The 18,402-nt window shown below is 38.3% G+C and overlaps 1 pseudogene; it reads left to right on the forward strand.

Moving 5' to 3' along the window:
• Positions 1–16,080: 16,080 nt before the first annotated feature.
• Positions 16,081–18,365, forward strand: LOC106965015 (nuclear receptor subfamily 2 group F member 6 pseudogene; annotated as a pseudogene).
• The last annotated feature ends 37 nt before the right edge of the window (positions 18,366–18,402 follow it).

Consider the following 18,402-nt stretch of genomic DNA (forward strand, 5'->3'; position numbering starts at 1 on the left):
TCTTCATGTTCATAGCTGGTGTTATGTCACATTTATGACAGTGCCATGTCAGTCTCATGAACACTCCTTCACATAAATGATACCAAAATGACCCCTATATTTTAAAAGGATATTAAGGTAAATTTTGAAGATATTAACAAATAAATCTCTCACATATTCTTTCTCTCATTATTGTGGCGATTGGCAAATGGAAATTATTTTGGTAATTCTAACTGACCCTAAACAAGCCAAGTTTGGTCTGATTTAACTTCAGACAAAACAAAGGGGGGAAAAGTGTATGTAAATTTCTAGTTTCAACTGCGTATGATCCACAGTTGAATGCTGCACAACGCTGGGTATGTGGAGTCTCTCCATAAAGCTGTCAAAAAGATATTTATGGGATCATGACGAGCGTTTTCCGGTGCTCAGCATGAGAGAAGGACAAAGCCTTGTGTTGTTCTACTGGAAGTCTCCCCCTGCAACATCTTTGATGATCTGAGTCTCTTGTCAACATTTTGACGTCAATCCGCTTTCCTCTGTGGCAAACATGCACCGACACCATCCAGAGTGCAGAGCAATTGTTTCATTGTAGCAGTCGCCACTTTTCCTGCCATGCTTTCTTCACATGGCAGATCTGATCTGGAGAGGAAGAAACTAATCATGGAGGAACCTCTGGTGCCAAAGCTGCCCAAGGTGACATAAAAAACATTTGGCCGATGACAGACAGGAATAAATAAGCTGAAGGAATGTGATATTTCCGATATATCTTTATATAAAATCTGTAATGTACGTTGGGGACAGGAGGAAAGGCCCTCTGTATAACGATGCTGATGTTGTTTTCATCTAGAAAAAGCAGAAGCAAACATGCCTGAAACAACATGGCGAAGTTTATTTTTCCCATAATTCTGACATATTTTAAAGAATATGAAGAAAGTCAGTTTGACAGGAAGCAATTGTTGTAATCATTAACTTACAGGTAGTTATTTAAAAAAACAGTGGTTTGATTACAAAGACTCATTCAGTTAATTAGAATATTATAAAAAAATTCATTTATTTCTGGAACTTCTTCACTAAGTGAAGCACATTATATAGATTAAACACACACAGCTGGATGTTTGAAAGCCTTTACTTCTGTTAATTATGATGATTTTCCACTTCCAGTAAATACATTAAATCAATAATAAAACATTTTTCATTCAGAAATGCAGGGCTAAATAAAAGGTATGCTTTAGGATGTTTATTTCAAACTGCACTTTTAATCTGACAATCAGGCCTCGTCAAAATGATGAAATGTTTTAGTTTATTGATTGTGACTGTTTGTTATATAAAGGTGGGATTTGACAGAACTGACATCTTTTTAATGAATCCGTAATAGTTTAATGAAACACCAGCTGACAGACATGAAGATCCTCACTGTTCCATCATGCTGGGTTGGGCTTCATTAAGTCTATAACTATAAAATACTATTTTTAGCGTGTTTAGTGTTCATCTGTATCTTCTGGAGTTTTGTCTAGATAGATACAGCTGTTTTTGTCTTTATAACAGCAGATTAAAATTTTGTTTAGTCACATTTTTGTCCCCTTTTAAGATTTTGTTGAATTTTAGATGACTAAATCTTACTACATTTTAGTCGTTTATTCTTGAAAAACATTTCAATAAAATGTTGATAAACAGATAAATTTTTTTTAAAATAGATACTTTTTTTACATTGTTTTATTATGTTTTGATCAGAATCTCCCAGAAATAGAAATCATTTCTGTGTGACTGATTTAATAAAAGTTCATTTCTGCACCAGAAATGAATTTGATGTGAGTTTTGTGAACTCACATCAACAGCACAGCATGCTGCAGTAAGAGTTGTTTGAAGATTTCCAACTTTCCAAATCGGAGTTAAAAAGGTCAGAGGTCACTCTAGTCAATTTTCACTGCTTCAAACTTCAAAACTCTGAATTTTATCAATAAACGGACCGCAGCATTAGCTTTGACCGAATTAGTGCTATTAGGAATGCAAAGCCATTCCTTTGCATACTGCACTAATATTTTTATGTGCACACAATGTAACTTATATTTGCATCAAACATTCATTTATTCACTTATTCATTTATGTATGAAACTACAAACTCCATGCAGAAAGATCCCATGCTGGGGTTTGAACCTCAGACCTTCTTGGACCCACTATAAACCAACTACCACCAACTTTCCTCTGTGCTGCCAGTGAATTTAAACTTCAGGTCATTTTGCTGTTTTGTAATTTTCAAAATTCTAAATTAAACTTTGCTTCGGTAATGATAGTTCCTTGACCTGTATGTATGGATCATTTTAATCACTCAACTGTAATGAGACCAGAGATTCATTTGTAGAGTCACAGATCAAAGATCACACATGGGGAAATATTGAATTTATAACAACTTATATTCAAATGTTGAACAGTTTCAAACAAGTTCTACCAGCTAAAACACTGAGGACCAAGATGATCAGGACAAAAATGTAGAAGATTTTTAACGTCCAAGCTGACGCCTGGTGCTGGACATTTTCTCATGGACTCTCTGCCTCCTCCTACATTCTAAAGATGAATGGAACCATGATTTATCACTAAAATTACTTAAGTGTCACACTGTGACAGATTTTAGGGCTGTAAAGGCATCAGCAGTACCCCAACTCTCCCCAACTGACCTGAAGCATAGGCACCAACCTGCTGCAAAGTACGGATCTTAGAAATAAAGTGGATGCTAACAGAACATGATTCCACTCAGACAAACTGAACAACCCGCTGACGTTATCGTAACGTGAGGAGGTTTGTGTAAGTCACCACCAGCAACGACTTTAGGAGAATGGAAGCAATTTTTATTGAAGGGTTTTGGAGAAGGAAGGACACATTTAAAAATAGGATGAACTCATAATGAAAAACATGAATCCAAAAATATGTCACACAAGGACATACAGTAAAATCAAACAACGCAGAATTACTTTAGAAATGCAATAAAAGGGTTTGTTTCTTGGAAGGCCAAGTAAAAAAATAATATTTCCTGAGGAAGTAGGCTGGACACAGGGTGAAGACAAAGGGATGTCAGCCCTGTTTCCTACAACGTGTCTCCTAAGTGGTCAGATTTTTATCACTCTGTTAACGATTTCTGACGAAGATCCCTTTACTGGAAACAAGAGCTGAACTTTGATCCAGCTGTTTGTGAGAATAGAAACACTTGAGACAACATAAACAAGCCAAATCTGTATCACTCCTACACAATGAGGTGTGGAGCATCTGCTCCCACTCAGGTCCTGCTTTTTACACAATGTCCAGTTTACAGTTTGGAAATCACAGCGTGGAGGTGCTTAGGAACCAGAGCTCTATTGTGTTGTCAGTGGAGGGCATGAGAGCACAAAGAAAAGTGAAGTGTGTTTACTGTGAGGGTTTCCTGTCAGAGTAAGGCTGTTTACCAACCCTGAACTACATGTCTCCGCCATCGCTGTGATGCTTAGTTTATTTTGTCATGGGGCCAGATGAGCCTATTAATAAGAGCTCAACTGTTTCTGTGTTTGTTAGTAACTAGATTCCCAGGCACCAGATTGCTTTGTGTCTGCTGCGTGACTCTCTGTAGAGCCAGAAATGTCAAGTACCCAGAAAACATGAAGAGTTTCACTCGGTTTTTATTTTATTTTATTTTTTACACGTCTTCTCCTTTGGGTATATTTCAAATGCACACAGAGATAAAAAGAAATAGATAAAGCTGGGGAGAAAGTTAAAAGAGAAAGAAGGAGATAAGAGAAGGGTTTATACAAAATAACACTCTAGAAGTCTGCTTCTCCACCTGCACAAAGAGAAAACAAACTAGAAACAGTATCAATCATTGAGAAGTACAAGATCCAGTTAATGCACAGTTTTTCAAAGAGTTTGATCTGGAGTGTCATTTTGTTGCTGTCAGACATATAGTAATGGTCATAACTTTTAATAGTAACACAAAGCCAAATGCTTGAAAGATCAGAGTTATGAGCTGTGAGTTCTAAGAGCTTAAAAGTTTCCAAAGATCCATTTTGACTGTATTTACAATCTGAGACAAAGTCTGACCATGTCAGAATGGTGAAAATGAGAGATGAAGCTGTGCTCAGTAGTAATCTGGTGACTATCAGAGAGCCGCTCTCTGACACCCACAAAAAGGCCAACTTCAAAGTCACTGAACTTCCTTTTCTTTCCCGTTCTGATCCTCACTTTGAACTTAAAAGAAAAAGAGACAGAAGCTGCTTAGATGCTTACATACATCGAGCTGCTGACATGTGATTGGGTTCACTATTTATATTTTTAAGCGACTGAACTGTACATAATAAAGTGTCCACTGATTGGACAGACTTGGTTTCATTGCCATTTTTTGTCAGCAATGGTTAAAACTAAAAAATAAAAGAAGGCCTGCAGCCATCATCATTCAGTAAAAAGTTCATGGAAGTTCAGTGGTATAAAGGTTCTAATCTAGGATGAGCATGTGTGTCCATTAAGTCCAGTAAGATTCATCTTTCCACCAGTGCAGAGTTTGCTGAGCAGTGCAAACTCTGCACTGAGTGAAGCATCCTGATCAAGTCTCTGTGTTGCCCTGGCGACCTGTCCTTGGTGACCCTGCCTCTCACCCGATGAATGGATGGACAGCCAGAGGTATACAAGTCTGATCAGTAAGTAGAACTGGACTACTTCACTCACTTCTAACATCTTCCAAAGGTTTTTATAAGTATAAAATCTGTTAGAAGGAACAAACATAAATAATATTGGGTCATAAAATCAATGACTACAAGTTATTATAGATTAGCATATTTTCTTGTGTTGAATTTTTGAGAAATCTCTATTGGTTTTTATGACAGCCTCAGCAAAGACTGCAGGAAGGTTAACAACAATATGTTGAGTAGAGAGCCAGGTTATGTAATTCTGTTAAAATGTTGGCAAAGCACATCTTGCCAACTTCCTGCAGCTGAAACAAACTGATATGGAGAGAGATTTCTCCAAGCTACCGGATAACAGAAGAAACTGAACACAAATGTTTTCAACACTGTCACTACTATTCATGTTTTACTGCCCTCCCCCCCCTCCCCCCCTTGTTTTTTGTTGAATGTTCTGTGTTATTTGGACTTCTTAGTCATTTTTAAACAAATTAAATCATCTCCAAATCTGATAATTTGTACCATTTTTAGTTCCTAGAGTAAAACTGTAGAACATCCCAAAGTTTAGAGCACATCCTCACTACAAACTTTGGTCGTAGTGAGGATGTGTTCTGAGCGGAGGGAGATCCCAAGACTGGCCACAAATCAGACAAGTTTTGACATGGACCACACTGCCACCTGGTGGAAATGAAAACTGTATGCAGAATTTTTACTTTTGAATTCTTTTTGCCGTTTAATTGAATCTATTTCTTTTGTCAGCAATATTTGATGACTGAATCCCACAAACAGTCGGTATCTGTAAATTATTCAAGTAGAGCTGTTGAAGCCGGATGCACATTTATCATGGATGACTTGAACAGAACTAAATCAAGAAATGCATGAAAAAAGCCTTTAAAAACATTCAATGATTTATGGCCTTCTAGTTTGAGATGTAGTTGATCCCAGACAGCGACGACACATGATGTTCTGATGCTTTTATTCATTTGTTGATGAGTTTCTGGGTTTCAGGGCTGCAGCAGTCTCCCAACAACCTCTCTTAGTGCAAGTGATGAGGTAAAGAATAGCATTCTTATTTTTCTATTTTAATTTGCAAAGCAAAGTAGCATTGAGCCATTTACAATAAGCCATTTACATTTAAATAAATAATCCCATATGCCATCAGAAATGTGCCTACAGTTTGAATTTCTTTATCTCCTGGATTAATTTCAAATTTAAAGGTTTCAGCACATCTTTGGATTAATTATTTAACTTTAAAAAGAACAAACACCATGAGCTGTGAATCAGTGTAATCAATCAATGATGTTATCTTCATCACCGTAAGATCTGAGCACCAAACCGGTGCTAATTTGTCCTCTACTTATTGGTTTGACCCATACATAGGGAGGTAAGATTTTGTCATGTTATTTTTTTTGCTCTTATCTAGAAACAATTCTGTTACTTCAAAAAAAAGTTGCTGATGTAGCAGAAGGAATATCAAGGCATTTTTCTTATCGTGGTATGAGTCCTGACTTCTTACACAAAATGAGACCCTAAGGACACTAAGCATGAAAGCTTAACTGCTCCGTGTCTTTGAGTTATGAGTAGCAAAAGCTTGACTTTTTTTGTTTTTGCCATTGACATTAAATCCTTTTAAACTCTGGAATGCCCCAGGATTTCTTTTCTTGTCCGTTTTTTTATCACTCCTGAAATGAGTCAGTTTATAACGTTCATCTAAAAATTCACAGTGTATCTTAACAGCTGCTACGAGGATTCCTGACCATTAGTTTGGTAATGTGAGGACTGGGAACCACACTTCCTGGAGTCTCTGGTGGTTGCTATGGCAACTGCAGCTTCAACTGGCAGACTGTTCAGCTGTTTATGTGCACATCCCAAAACCCCAGGCTCTCCTTTAAAAAGCAAGAAACATCTTCACTGGTGCACTTGCTTCAGTCAATCAATAAATCAATCATGTTTATTTGTAAATCACATTTCAGCAACAAGGCAGTTCAAAGTGCTTCACATCATAAAACCACCAACATACCAAGTCAAAAAAAATAATCATGCAACCAGTCAGTTGAGAAATCAGTAACAAATATTACATTTTGTTTAGTGCCATTATTAATGACCAACTTATACACACTGTGAGGGACCGGACTCAAACAAGGACAAAAAATGTTCAAAGTAGAAAAAGGCTTCAATTTAATTCTTCAAAAAATCATCAACAAAGCATAAAAATTTAAAGCAAGAATAAATCAAAAGATAAACAAATTTGGATCCAAATTAACTGAGGTCAACTGAACTCTAACTAAACACAAACAAAACTGACCTACCAAACAAAGAACAAAGGCTGCTTAAATAGGGGAGGAGAAACCCAAATCTACCACAGGAGGGATGTCTGACCAAACAAAAGAACAAATAAATACAAAATTAACTAAAGGATTCTATAAACAAATAAAGCAAAATAACTTTAACTTAGCACAAACAATAAGTGAATATTTAAGTGACAAAATTAAATAAAAACTTGAAGTCTCCCTCTTCAGTCTTTCAGAAATTTGTAGATGGTTTACTCCAGGTTCCTCCACCAGCTGGTTCCTATAAGTGGCACCTCAAACAAAAACAAGTATAAATTAACCATTCAGACAGACATTCACTAAAGTGTGCACCCATGAGAAAATATATGTCTAAATGAAATAAACTATACTAATAAAGAAATCAATACTAACACTATGTGGTGGTGGTAAGGGCATCCACCACACACACCAATAAGTTAGTCAATGGTATAAATATAATAAATGAAAATTTATTATGGTTCAAAACCAACAATAAGATGAGAGGGATTCATAATCACATCAGAAGCAATGACAGGCAGGACTTTGTTAAGGAAAGTTGTAGGAACTTCAGCTTAATTGATTTATAGTTTCTTCTAAGCGTTATTTTTTTCTGCATTTTTTATGTTTGGGAACAGAATTGATATTAGATAAGGTACAGATTTGCAGATTAGCCCTTTTTTTTTTACCTCTATTATTTCTACATTTTCTCTTCATTGAAGTTGGTAAAATCCCTGCAGGCCGTGTTAGAGTGGAGTTCAGGTTTGTGAGCCTGTCAGCTGTTGCAAATAAGGCTGGAGCATTGTTCATGTTTTCATTTATGATTTCTGCAAAAAATGTTTCCCCTGCATGTTTTAGTGTCGAGTGAGTTTTGCTTCAACAGTTTTAGATTAGTTTTTTCTTAGCATGTGAAAGAGCAACTTCTTGATGAAAGCATATTGGTTTTCCTTGTCAAAATTAATCTATTGAAATATTCAGAATTGAAAGTTTTGGCCATTGTATTTTATAATATCTCAATCCGTCTATAATTAAACTAATTCACCAATAATATTAGTGGGATAAACCCACAAGGCTTCCCTCCAGTGATTTGACTTATTGTTGCTTTGCTCCACAGTATCTGGTTTCCCAAATCACACCTGGGCGTTCAGGCCTGAAGAAAGGCGTCTCTGTACTGAGGGACACACAGACTGGAGACGGGCTGAAGTTCTCAGCCAGATGGAACAAAGACAAATAAACAATCTGGTGCACAGTTCATGCTCTATGTAGAAAGAGTCTGCTTTCTGTTGTCTCTCTTCCAGCTTGTCCAGAGAAAATAAGCATTGAAGACTCCATGGTTTTTCTCAGTATTTATTTTAATGGGACAGTTGAAATGGTACTCACAGCCCAGGTACTCTACACAAACAAATAAAAACGTAATGTTAACAAAAGAAGCTGGAAAGAAAAGCAAAATATTATGGCGAGCTGTCTGTAAAGTTACACAGTGAAATATTAGCAGCAATAATTTGGGTTATTGAGCTTTTCATTAGAGAAAAAAAAATTGTATGAGCATTTTTCAAGAGCCATATTTTCACCATGTTATCCATTGTTTGATTTACAAATGTCACAGTTCCAAACTAAATATTTAATTACCGAGTTAAGCATTTAGTTTGTTAACTAAATATTCAGATTGTACCTAAATATTTAGATTGCTATAGCTAAATATTTTGTGCATAAGCTAAATATTTAGCTTGGTAATTCATTATTTTGTTTGAAAATGGTGCATTTAGAAATGAATGAAACTCCTGTTTTCTTTCTCTTATGAGGGACTAAAAAAAGAAAACAAAATTATTGCTGTGTCATTTGTGAAGTTTGACTGTGTAACTTTACAAATGACACCTCAAAATAAAAAGCCAAGAAAATACTTCAGTCAGCGTTCTGGCTCAGTATCCACTCCAAACAATATCAGCTGCTTTAGTTCAAATTTTACAGTTTCTTATAGTTTGTCATCAGCAAAGTAATGCATGAAAAGTCCATGATTTCTAATACCAACCATAACCTTAGCAAAGTCTTGCCAAACTTTGCTAAGGTTATGGTAACAAAGGTAACAAAATAAGTTCTAAAATGTAAAATGTTTCAGTGGAGCATGATGGGAATTTAATCCTGAAATAGAAAGAATATAATTTGACTGGAAAGATGAGTTTTTATACACAGGAAACGGTCCGAACATGGCTTTTTCTACTACATATGAAACCCGATTAATTGGATTCAGTACAAATCCATGTTCCTGCTTAGCCCAGAAATAGCTGGGCTGCTGCAGCGTGTGGGAAAAAGGATCTTTACTCTGGACATCGTCAGGTACAGCGGCTTTCCGAGCGTTCCCACCAAATGCCGAAGAGAAACCTGGAGGGTCAATCCCTCTTGTGTCTCTGTGTCTTGAGCGCAGTAGATGTTTTCCCTCTGACCTGCACAAAAGGCCTCTGTTTTTGTTACCAGGTTTGTCCATTCCTCTGGGGTCAAAGGTCACCATGGTCTCAGGGTGAAGCTGTCACTGCAAGTCTAAACATCTGACATCCATCAGAGCGTGACGACAATGCCACGCCTGTGAGAGGGCTCCACAGGCTCTCCTTGACCACTGTGAGTGAAGAAGTCTTTTTTATTTTTCCTACATGCTGATGCAGCTGAGATCGGGTTTCACTGGGAGTTTCACTGGGGGATATCTGGGGCTGAGGCTGGCAGAACATTGTACATGGAAGGGTTAACTTTAATGGCTGAAAAGTTGACTTAATTCATTCCTAGACCTGCCAACAGGTGAGGTCTAATGACCCACCCTGCAGACTTAAAGCCTGGCAACTCAAAGCTGCTGAAATTTGGAACTAATATAAATTCAATTGGCAGAAAAAGAAGCTGATTAACTGAATAAGATAAAATTTTGTTTAAAGTGTGCCATCGAATTCCTTTGAAGTGTGTTTCAAGATTTACAGAGTAAATATAATGACATTTTCTAATAACAGGAGAGCTAAGGTAGCCACTGGCTAGGAGGGGCTGCTAAGATCTGACCTAGTGAAAATCTACTCAATATATGAACTATGACTAAACAGCCAAGCAAATACTGAGGTTTTGGTCATTTCTGCTATTTTTCAACATTTAATCACTTTTTAGGCCTGGTGAACTACCAGGATTCTCAGCAGCTAACAACCAGCAAAAATGGCTTCAAGTTTGACAAAAGGCATGGAAAAACTAAAGCTAACATCGAATGCCATGTGAAAATAACTGAGCACGGTGGTGAAGCAACAAACAAGTCTGATGCATTTTATTGGAGAAATTCAACAACTGAAAACAATTATCAAAGAAAAGGAGAAGATAGAAGAGCTGAGAAACAGCTCAGAAATACATACGTACACACAAGGGCAGCAGCAGAAGAGTAGAAAGGGGAAGACACACCACCGGAGGAACTATTTTCTCTTGAGCAGCAACACATCAAGTTCTTCAGCAGTAAAGGCATTGCTGCTTGTAACACAATGCTGGATAAAGCAAAATACAAACTCAGACAAACAGAACAAAAGATCAAATATCATCGTTTGATTTGAGTACAAAACACAAAACTGAAAAAAAGAAAAAAAAAAAACTTGAGGGCACAGATGTGTTTGTGAATGAACACTTCACAAAGAAGAATGCAGAGATTGCTTACCAAACCAGGATTCTGAAGAAGGAGAGAAAACGACAGGCCACACGAACTAGGAGTTATGAGAACTGATAAAACTTAGAGGTTCTCCTGGGTAAGATAATGTCCAAACCACCAAAAATGTTTCTGAGCTGGAGAAATACAGGTAAACAACATTAAAAACCTGGAAACAGATAGATGTTCCGGGAAAACTCTGGTACCAAACAAATAAACAAAACTGGTTTTTGAGTGTGTAAATCAAACTAATGTACCTTCCACCCTGCAGGAGGGCAGACTGACTGCCTGTGCAGTGGACTGTGCTGGACAGAATGAGGCATCCCAAACACTCTTGAGATGCTGAATTGGGATACAGCATCATGTAAAATATACACTGACTTTCAATTATTAACATACAGGAAAAGATCAGACAATTTTCTATCAAATTACGTGTTTCTGAAGCCGTGACCTTTGAACCAACAGCTGGAAATTCTGTTGCTCCCAGCAAAGAAAGAAGGAATGAAGAAACGTCCTACTGCCACAGTATCCAGCGTTACGCCCACACATGAAAACATGGAGTAAAAAAAAAAGATCTGATGGCAGCTTCCAGTTCAGAGACAGGCAACAGATTAAAAGGCTGAAACACCAAAGCTCTGAAATGGAACATTAATTATGTTAGTTTATCAGCAGGAGATTTTTTTAAAGAGATCAAATGTTCTCTGGAACTAGTTTTAGCTGGAAAGCCAAACTTGCCCTTTAGTTCTAAATGTCCACTAAATGTCCAACTTTCCACAAGAAACACCCAAATCAACTGTTTCTAAAGCAAAGAGAGAGGTGGGAATGAAACAGTCTTTTTTGCAGCAGTTATTTTCTTTTCATCCCCATCTAAAAGCCCAATGTAATTCCATATCTATGCCCAATAGCTTGCTTTATTCCTTTTCTTCATTTATTATTTATTACTCATTTTCTTTGTTGCAGCTATTTCTATATTTAGTTTCCCAGCAGCAGCAGTGAGTGTAAAACATGTTAAATAACTGATGGGCATGCACATACCAGGCGCCGCTGTTTTATGTCTTGCTGGTTGTGACTGTTCATTTTGGCCATAGATACTTTTACATGGTGTAGCTTGTCATAACTTTTTTTAACTTCATAATTTTACCTGATTTACATTTATTAGAAACATCTCAAATGATGGTGAATTTTAAAAACAAGATTTGGTTACACACAGGCACATCCATTTATTGTGAATTTTTTCCTGTGCTGGAAGAATCTGTACAATTTATTCTGCCTAAAAGCATACAGGCTCAAACATATGAATCTTCACTGACAGTTGGTTGGAAATTCTTTAGGAATTTGAACCTCTACCATAACCATTTACAGACATATTCAATCTATTAGTATACATTATATGTTAGATTAAAAATACTATTTAAAATAAACATCCTTTAAAAAGGAATTATACAAACTTTTCTTTAAGGCTACTTTTTTTACTGGTCTGATGTAATGTTCTAATTTTAAATGTCATGATTTCAATGACTGTAAGTGGAAAATCATCATATTTAACAGAAATAAATACTTTCAAACATCCATGTGTGTGTAATTAATCTATTCAATGTGTTTCACTTAATGATAAAGTTCCTGAAATAAATTGACTTTTCAATAATTTTCTATTTTATTGAGTGGATCTGTATGTCTGATCCCTCTTCTTGGCACAACTGGAGTTAACTGGTTTGAGTTTATACTGACCACACAAAGCCAGTCCCACTGACTGATGAGCACACTCAAGTTGGAACAATAGTCTCCAACCTTTATACTCCAACCTCTATACTGATCAAATTTGAATTAAACCATTATGAAACATAACTTATTCTACAGGCATCACAAATCTGAGTTTAAATTACCTTTGAACTCTCCCAGAGTGATAAAAGCATCAAGCTTTATCAAATTTGAAGATTATTCTTTGGCCAAGTTGCAAAATATATGATAAGCTGGTCGACCAAGTTCAGAAACAATTCAGAACTCTATGGGGAAGCCAACTTGAGAGACACTACATGAAAGGTGTTTGGAACACTCTGGAATAAAAGAAAAATAACATTTGTGTTAATATTGTACTGATATTGTGAAGAAAAAGGCATTGATAAGGTCAAGGTATTTGGTATTTCTACTTCCATTGGATTGAGATGAGGCGCTCATCATCAGTCTGTTTCAGAGTAAAGCTAACTGAAAAAAATTATACTGTCATCTAAATTCTTTCCAATCTTTTTATAAACTGGAAAACAAAACAGCCTAATATTAGGCCTTGAGGGACAACTTTATTTTTTTTTCTGAAAACTGGACATATAGTTAGCTTCTAGCCTAGAGACTCCTTATTAAAAGACATCAAAGAGTCTGGCTCTTTTTCAAACGTATTTTGAACCTCTCTAACTTTATTGCTCCTTTGCATGAGGTAGACATAACCTATCAGTAAAGTAGTGATAAGTCAACTCAACAGCAACACAACTTCTGTGTCTTCAATTATTATTGTTTTTTGTTGTGGTTTTGGAATGAGTAACACAAGTATGAGACATCAGTAACATCTGGCTCCACCTGAACTAGGGTGGAAGTGATTGTTGATGCAAGCGCACTAATAATGCTTATTTCAGGTCACTGAGCTAATTTACCTAAAGGCCTGTTCAGACCTGGTATCAGCTTTAAAGTGAAGTTCATATCTGACATTAAAAACCAGAGATGAGTAGAACAGCAAAAATGTACATACCATATATATATATATATATATATATATATATATATATATATATATATATATATATATATATATATATACACTCAAGTAAAAGTAGTATTACTACTTGATACATTTCAGTCAAAATACTTGAGTATTTTGACTGAAATGCAGTCATCCAAAGTAAGAATACTTAAGTAGGAGTAGAAAAGTATTAGGTTTAGAGAACAAAAATTTTTATAAAAATAAATAACTACACAATAAATGAACCAGGAGTTGATAAAGACACATGCACTTCTTTTTCTCACTGTCTAGATCAGACCAAACTTTTCTTATTTTCAATAATTACCAAAATTATTTCTATTAGCTAAATGCCATAATAATGAGAGAAAGAATCTTTCAAAAATGTATGTATTAATGTCCTCAAAATCTGAATTTGACATACATTTCCTCAGTATGTAGCTGATGTCATTACATTTGAACTGTATGACTTTGGTCAAATGTTTTGGGTTCCTTCCACAAGCTTCACCAAATAATTTCTGGAGTTCTGATCCATTTTCTTTCTCTCATTTCTATTTGCATTCAGCAAATAGAAATGACGAACATGGAACATGGAGAGTTAAGGGTTAAAGTAGAGCTAAAAAGTGACTGGTGACAGCAGCAGCGCTATGATGTGAAGGATTAGTTTCTGCCTCAGTATGCCTCAGGTCAGATTGGCCCTCTGCAACTTTCTGCCCTCCATTTTGTCCCAACCCAACAACTCACATAACTACACATTGCATCATCAGTTTCTTTTCTCTTGTAAGTAAAATTAGAAGCAAAAACGGGCTCAAACATTAGAATTCATTAGAGTACATTTTCTGAAATTTTACATGCACCATGTTGCCAGGGATTGTGGTTCTTGTCCTAATAAAATAACCCTGATCCTCCTTCTGTTTTGGTAGGGTTATTTATTGGTTTCACACCAGCACATTTCCAGAAACAAAACATTAAGAGTGAATCAAGGAGAATCTAAAATCATCCACTGTCAAAGAGCATGCAGTGCATCGCCAAGGCAGGTAATTATTGACACACAGGAAGAACGAAACTTACCAATACTAAGCTGACACACAGTGCTTTGTTGTAACTTATAAACTGAGTATAGAAAAAAAAAATTAAATCAGAAACAACTTAAAAATGCGAAGGTGAAAAATGAACCACACCCTCTAAAGGGTGTGGTTCATGTTTGGCACCCAACTAAAGGGATTTAATAAATTTGTATTTGTTATCAGTGAAAACACTTCTGTTGACAACATCTGTATGGTATGGATTTTTAGAAGTGTAAAGTATATTGTATCATTATTGTCGTTATGTTTTTTGTTGCTGATGTATATAGCAGATCTCTCTTGTTCATGAGATTTTTGTGTATAAATTAAAATATAAATTTTTTAAAAAGCTCAAGCTATGCTGCTATTATCCTTGTAGAGAAAACAGACTTTCTTCTGATAATCCTTTTAATAACTCCTTAACTGTTGAGTCTTTTTAACATTTTCTGTCATCTTCAACATGTTTTAAAGCCAGTGTTACGGTTACAGTAGATGATTATTTGTGACTACTATGAAATACACAAGTCATCAGATAACATGGTTTTCTTTTTCAGACTTAAAACCTAACTTACAGTCTTGCTAAATATTTGTTCTTCTTACACACACAAACAGTCTGTCTTTCACAACTACCGTCTATTTGACAACCCTAATCATTTTCAACACAAGAAGTGACAAAAGCATGCACAGAGGCCTAATTAAACAGATTTTCTCCAATTAACACACACACACAGACAACCCCCTGATGACCCATTAGCAGCCCAATAGATTGGACAAAGCTTCTCTTCGCCATGAGCTCTGCAGGGGATGAAGCTGGATTTGGATTTAGGAATGCCATAAAAGTGGCGATAGTTGGGTGTGCCTTTAAAAAGAAAAGAAAATCCCTGACTGACCACCAGCTGAAACGACCAGATGCATATGGCGGACCGCTCATGATACTGACTACATCATGAGTCCTTCTCCTCCTCCAGCCTAGTAAGCTGCACATTTACAAGCAGATTCATCTCTTATCTCTTAAAGCTCTTATCCTGGGCTGCCGTGCGTCTTCCCCTCTCCTTTATCTGCATTTGACCCTGGGCTTTTAGCGTGGCGAAGAGTGTGTGAAAGTCAGCTTGACCTCTTGGGTTAACCTCAAACACAAATCACCACGCGCTTTACAAAGTGCTGAGACAGAGGGGCCTTTTGAGAGATACGCAGCCGGCCACGTCGTGATAACCTTTAGTTTCTCTCACAACACAGCAGAAGGGAAGCAGTCTGCAGGCAGAAGATGAGCCACTCTGCTGGAGGGGGAGAGGGTGGGGGGGGGTTGAGAAGTAAAGTTCTGTGTGATTTGTGATTAGAGTGAAGCATTCACGTCCAACAGAACACAAACACCAGGCAGGAGGTTGTGTTTTCCCATTGCAGGGTTTTGCAGTAATCTGATGTTGCTGGAGCAGTTTGTGAGGCCTTTGGGGTCAGGCTTTCTGCATCTCTGAGGAGAGATACCCTCCACATTCTTCTTCTGTGTGTGTGTGTGTGTGTGTGTGTGTGTGTTTGTGCATGCATGCTGACCCACACAGCCCACTCTATTTTGCTCTTTGACTCTGATGGCCATATAAGGCAGCCAGCACCATGGTAACCACAGGGCTTGAATAGCAGTGTCAAATCCCTGGGAGCACACACACACATACACACACACACAAACACGCAGACTACCCCCTCCCCCTCTGCATACACTTCTGCAACCCTCCCTGTGCCTCTATTTGCTGGATCTCTCTCTAACACACAAATAGGTTGGAAGGGGAAAAAAGGTAAAATGCAGTGAAATCCAAACAGTGTTTTGCTTCTTGGGCATTTCAATTCATAATCTGATTTGAGAACCAGAGAGAGACGGAGGAGGAGAGGGGGGTAAGAGGAGCACCCATTTCTTAACACACACCCCCTCTCCCTGAGCCAGGGGGGGAAAAGGCTTCACACACATACACACAGAGGTAAAACAGCATGCAAGGCTAGGCCGCAAGTCATTAGTTCTTGGTGGGCAAGCACTGACAAAGGACTAAGGAAGAAGCCTGAAGAGCATCCACAGGAATTAGAGCAAGAAGCTCTCCTTCAACCTGATTTTTTTTTTCCGTTTGTTTTTGTTTTATTTTTTCTGTGTGAGGGAGGAAGTAGCCCGAGGATCCTGTCAGAGCCGAGCCGACTCAGACAGCAGCCAATACCAGTGGAAAGGCTGCACTTCCTTGTGTGCATGATCTGATTGAGTGTTTTGGATGCGAGTACGAGCCGCGGGCGGTCCGCGTCGCCTTTATCCACCGCCGCAGCAGCATCTGCAAGTCGGCATCGCCTCAACAAGAAGGGAGAAGAAGAAGACAAGAAGCCCGCGATCAGACGAAAAGTGGCGTTTTGCGTGTGTTTGATGTCCTCACGATGCTGCTTGTTCTTCAGAGTGGATGGCTGCGGAACATTAGAGCAGAGCTCTCGGTCTCACTGGTCGGAAGGAGGATCTAACCCGATTAACTAATAATAATAATAAAGAAAACACACACAAAACGACTTTCTTCGTCTTCAGCTAGAAAAGCACAGCCGTTTGTACTGAGGTAAGCTCGCATATTTTCTATTTAAAATAATAATGTCTGTGTGTGCGGGGTGGGCTGCTTTAAGACGGGCGGTCAAATGCTCTCCAGGCATGTGCTAAGGCGAGCCGCGCTGAGGTCCTTTTTCAGCCATTACTACTGATGAAACGGAGAGACACAGAACAACAGTTTGACTGCCAGCCGTCCCTCCCGCGTGTCCTCAGCCTGTTCTGAAGCTGTCTGTCTCTGGGAACTGTTATCTAAACTCTGTGTCTCCTGTTAAAGGTTGTTGGTCTGCAGTGTGTTCCCCGTCGGACGGAACGACACAAAGACACCGAACCGGAGGAGAACAGCAGAGGTGTTAAAATCCAAAGGAATGCCAAACTAAAAGTTGCCCCAGTGACTCCACACTGTTTCCAGGTCATAGTGGAGTGGGCGGGGACTGAGCTACTCTCTTTTCTACAACCAAACGGCCTCATTTCTACCACTAAAACATTGGCAGCACTGCTTATTTAGCCTGCAGACTTCCCCTCCTCCCCTAGTTCTGCATATTTAACTTGAATTAGCCACTAAATGAAGACGGAGGGTAGCTGAAGAGGTTAAACCAGTCCGGGTAGAAAGGGGAGAACACACACCACCGTCCGGACTCTGGGTTTTTATGACCGCTTCCAGAAACCTCGGCTGCCTGGCCCCATTTTCTTCCGCGCTGACTCCGTAACCAAGCGATGGCCATGGTGAGTGGGGGCTGGGGAGATCCCAACGGGGGCACCAACGGGCTGGGGGACAAGGGCTACCTGCGGGGGGAGGAGGAGGACGGGTCTCCGCAAGCGGGGGGCAGCGACATGGAGGCCGGGGACGAGGACAAGGCCTGCGTGGTGGACTGCGTGGTGTGCGGGGACAAGTCCAGCGGAAAACACTACGGTGTGTTCACCTGCGAAGGCTGCAAGAGCTTCTTCAAAAGGAGCGTCAGGCGTAACCTCAGCTACACATGCAGGTGAGATGAGGCATCATGGGAATTGTATTGTTATTGATATAGAGGAACTCAAAGAAATGACTTCTCAAACCCTGATAGAAGCTTTGAAAAGCGTACTTTAAGACATGTCATTTTTTATATTCAGTCTTTTTCTTCTGCTCAAGTAGAGAAATTGGAATTGCTTAATGTTGATTTAAAAACAATGGAATAAAAAAAAAATACTCCATTGTCATTTTAATAACAATGGAGTTTAAATGCATTCTGTCAGTCACGGATCAGGATTTCCAACTTTTTCCTCCTCAGATCCCCTTTTCAAGTTCTAATACAATCAGAAATGGGTTAGCGAAACCTATCCATTAATGTAAAGTCCTTTAAAAAATTTTAACTGACATGTCAGATCAAAGATGTCCAAAATGTGACCTCAACTGCAGTTAAAGAACGATCCAAATTTGACCCATCCCGCACAGATGGTTGATGCACATGAAGACTTTTTATTAGAGGTGTGCCGATCGAT

The sequence above is a fragment of the Poecilia latipinna genome, unplaced genomic scaffold (genome assembly GCF_001443285.1).
Source record: "Poecilia latipinna isolate Pla-1442-1.1 unplaced genomic scaffold, P_latipinna-1.0 Scaffold1750, whole genome shotgun sequence".
NCBI lineage: Eukaryota > Metazoa > Chordata > Actinopteri > Cyprinodontiformes > Poeciliidae > Poecilia > Poecilia latipinna.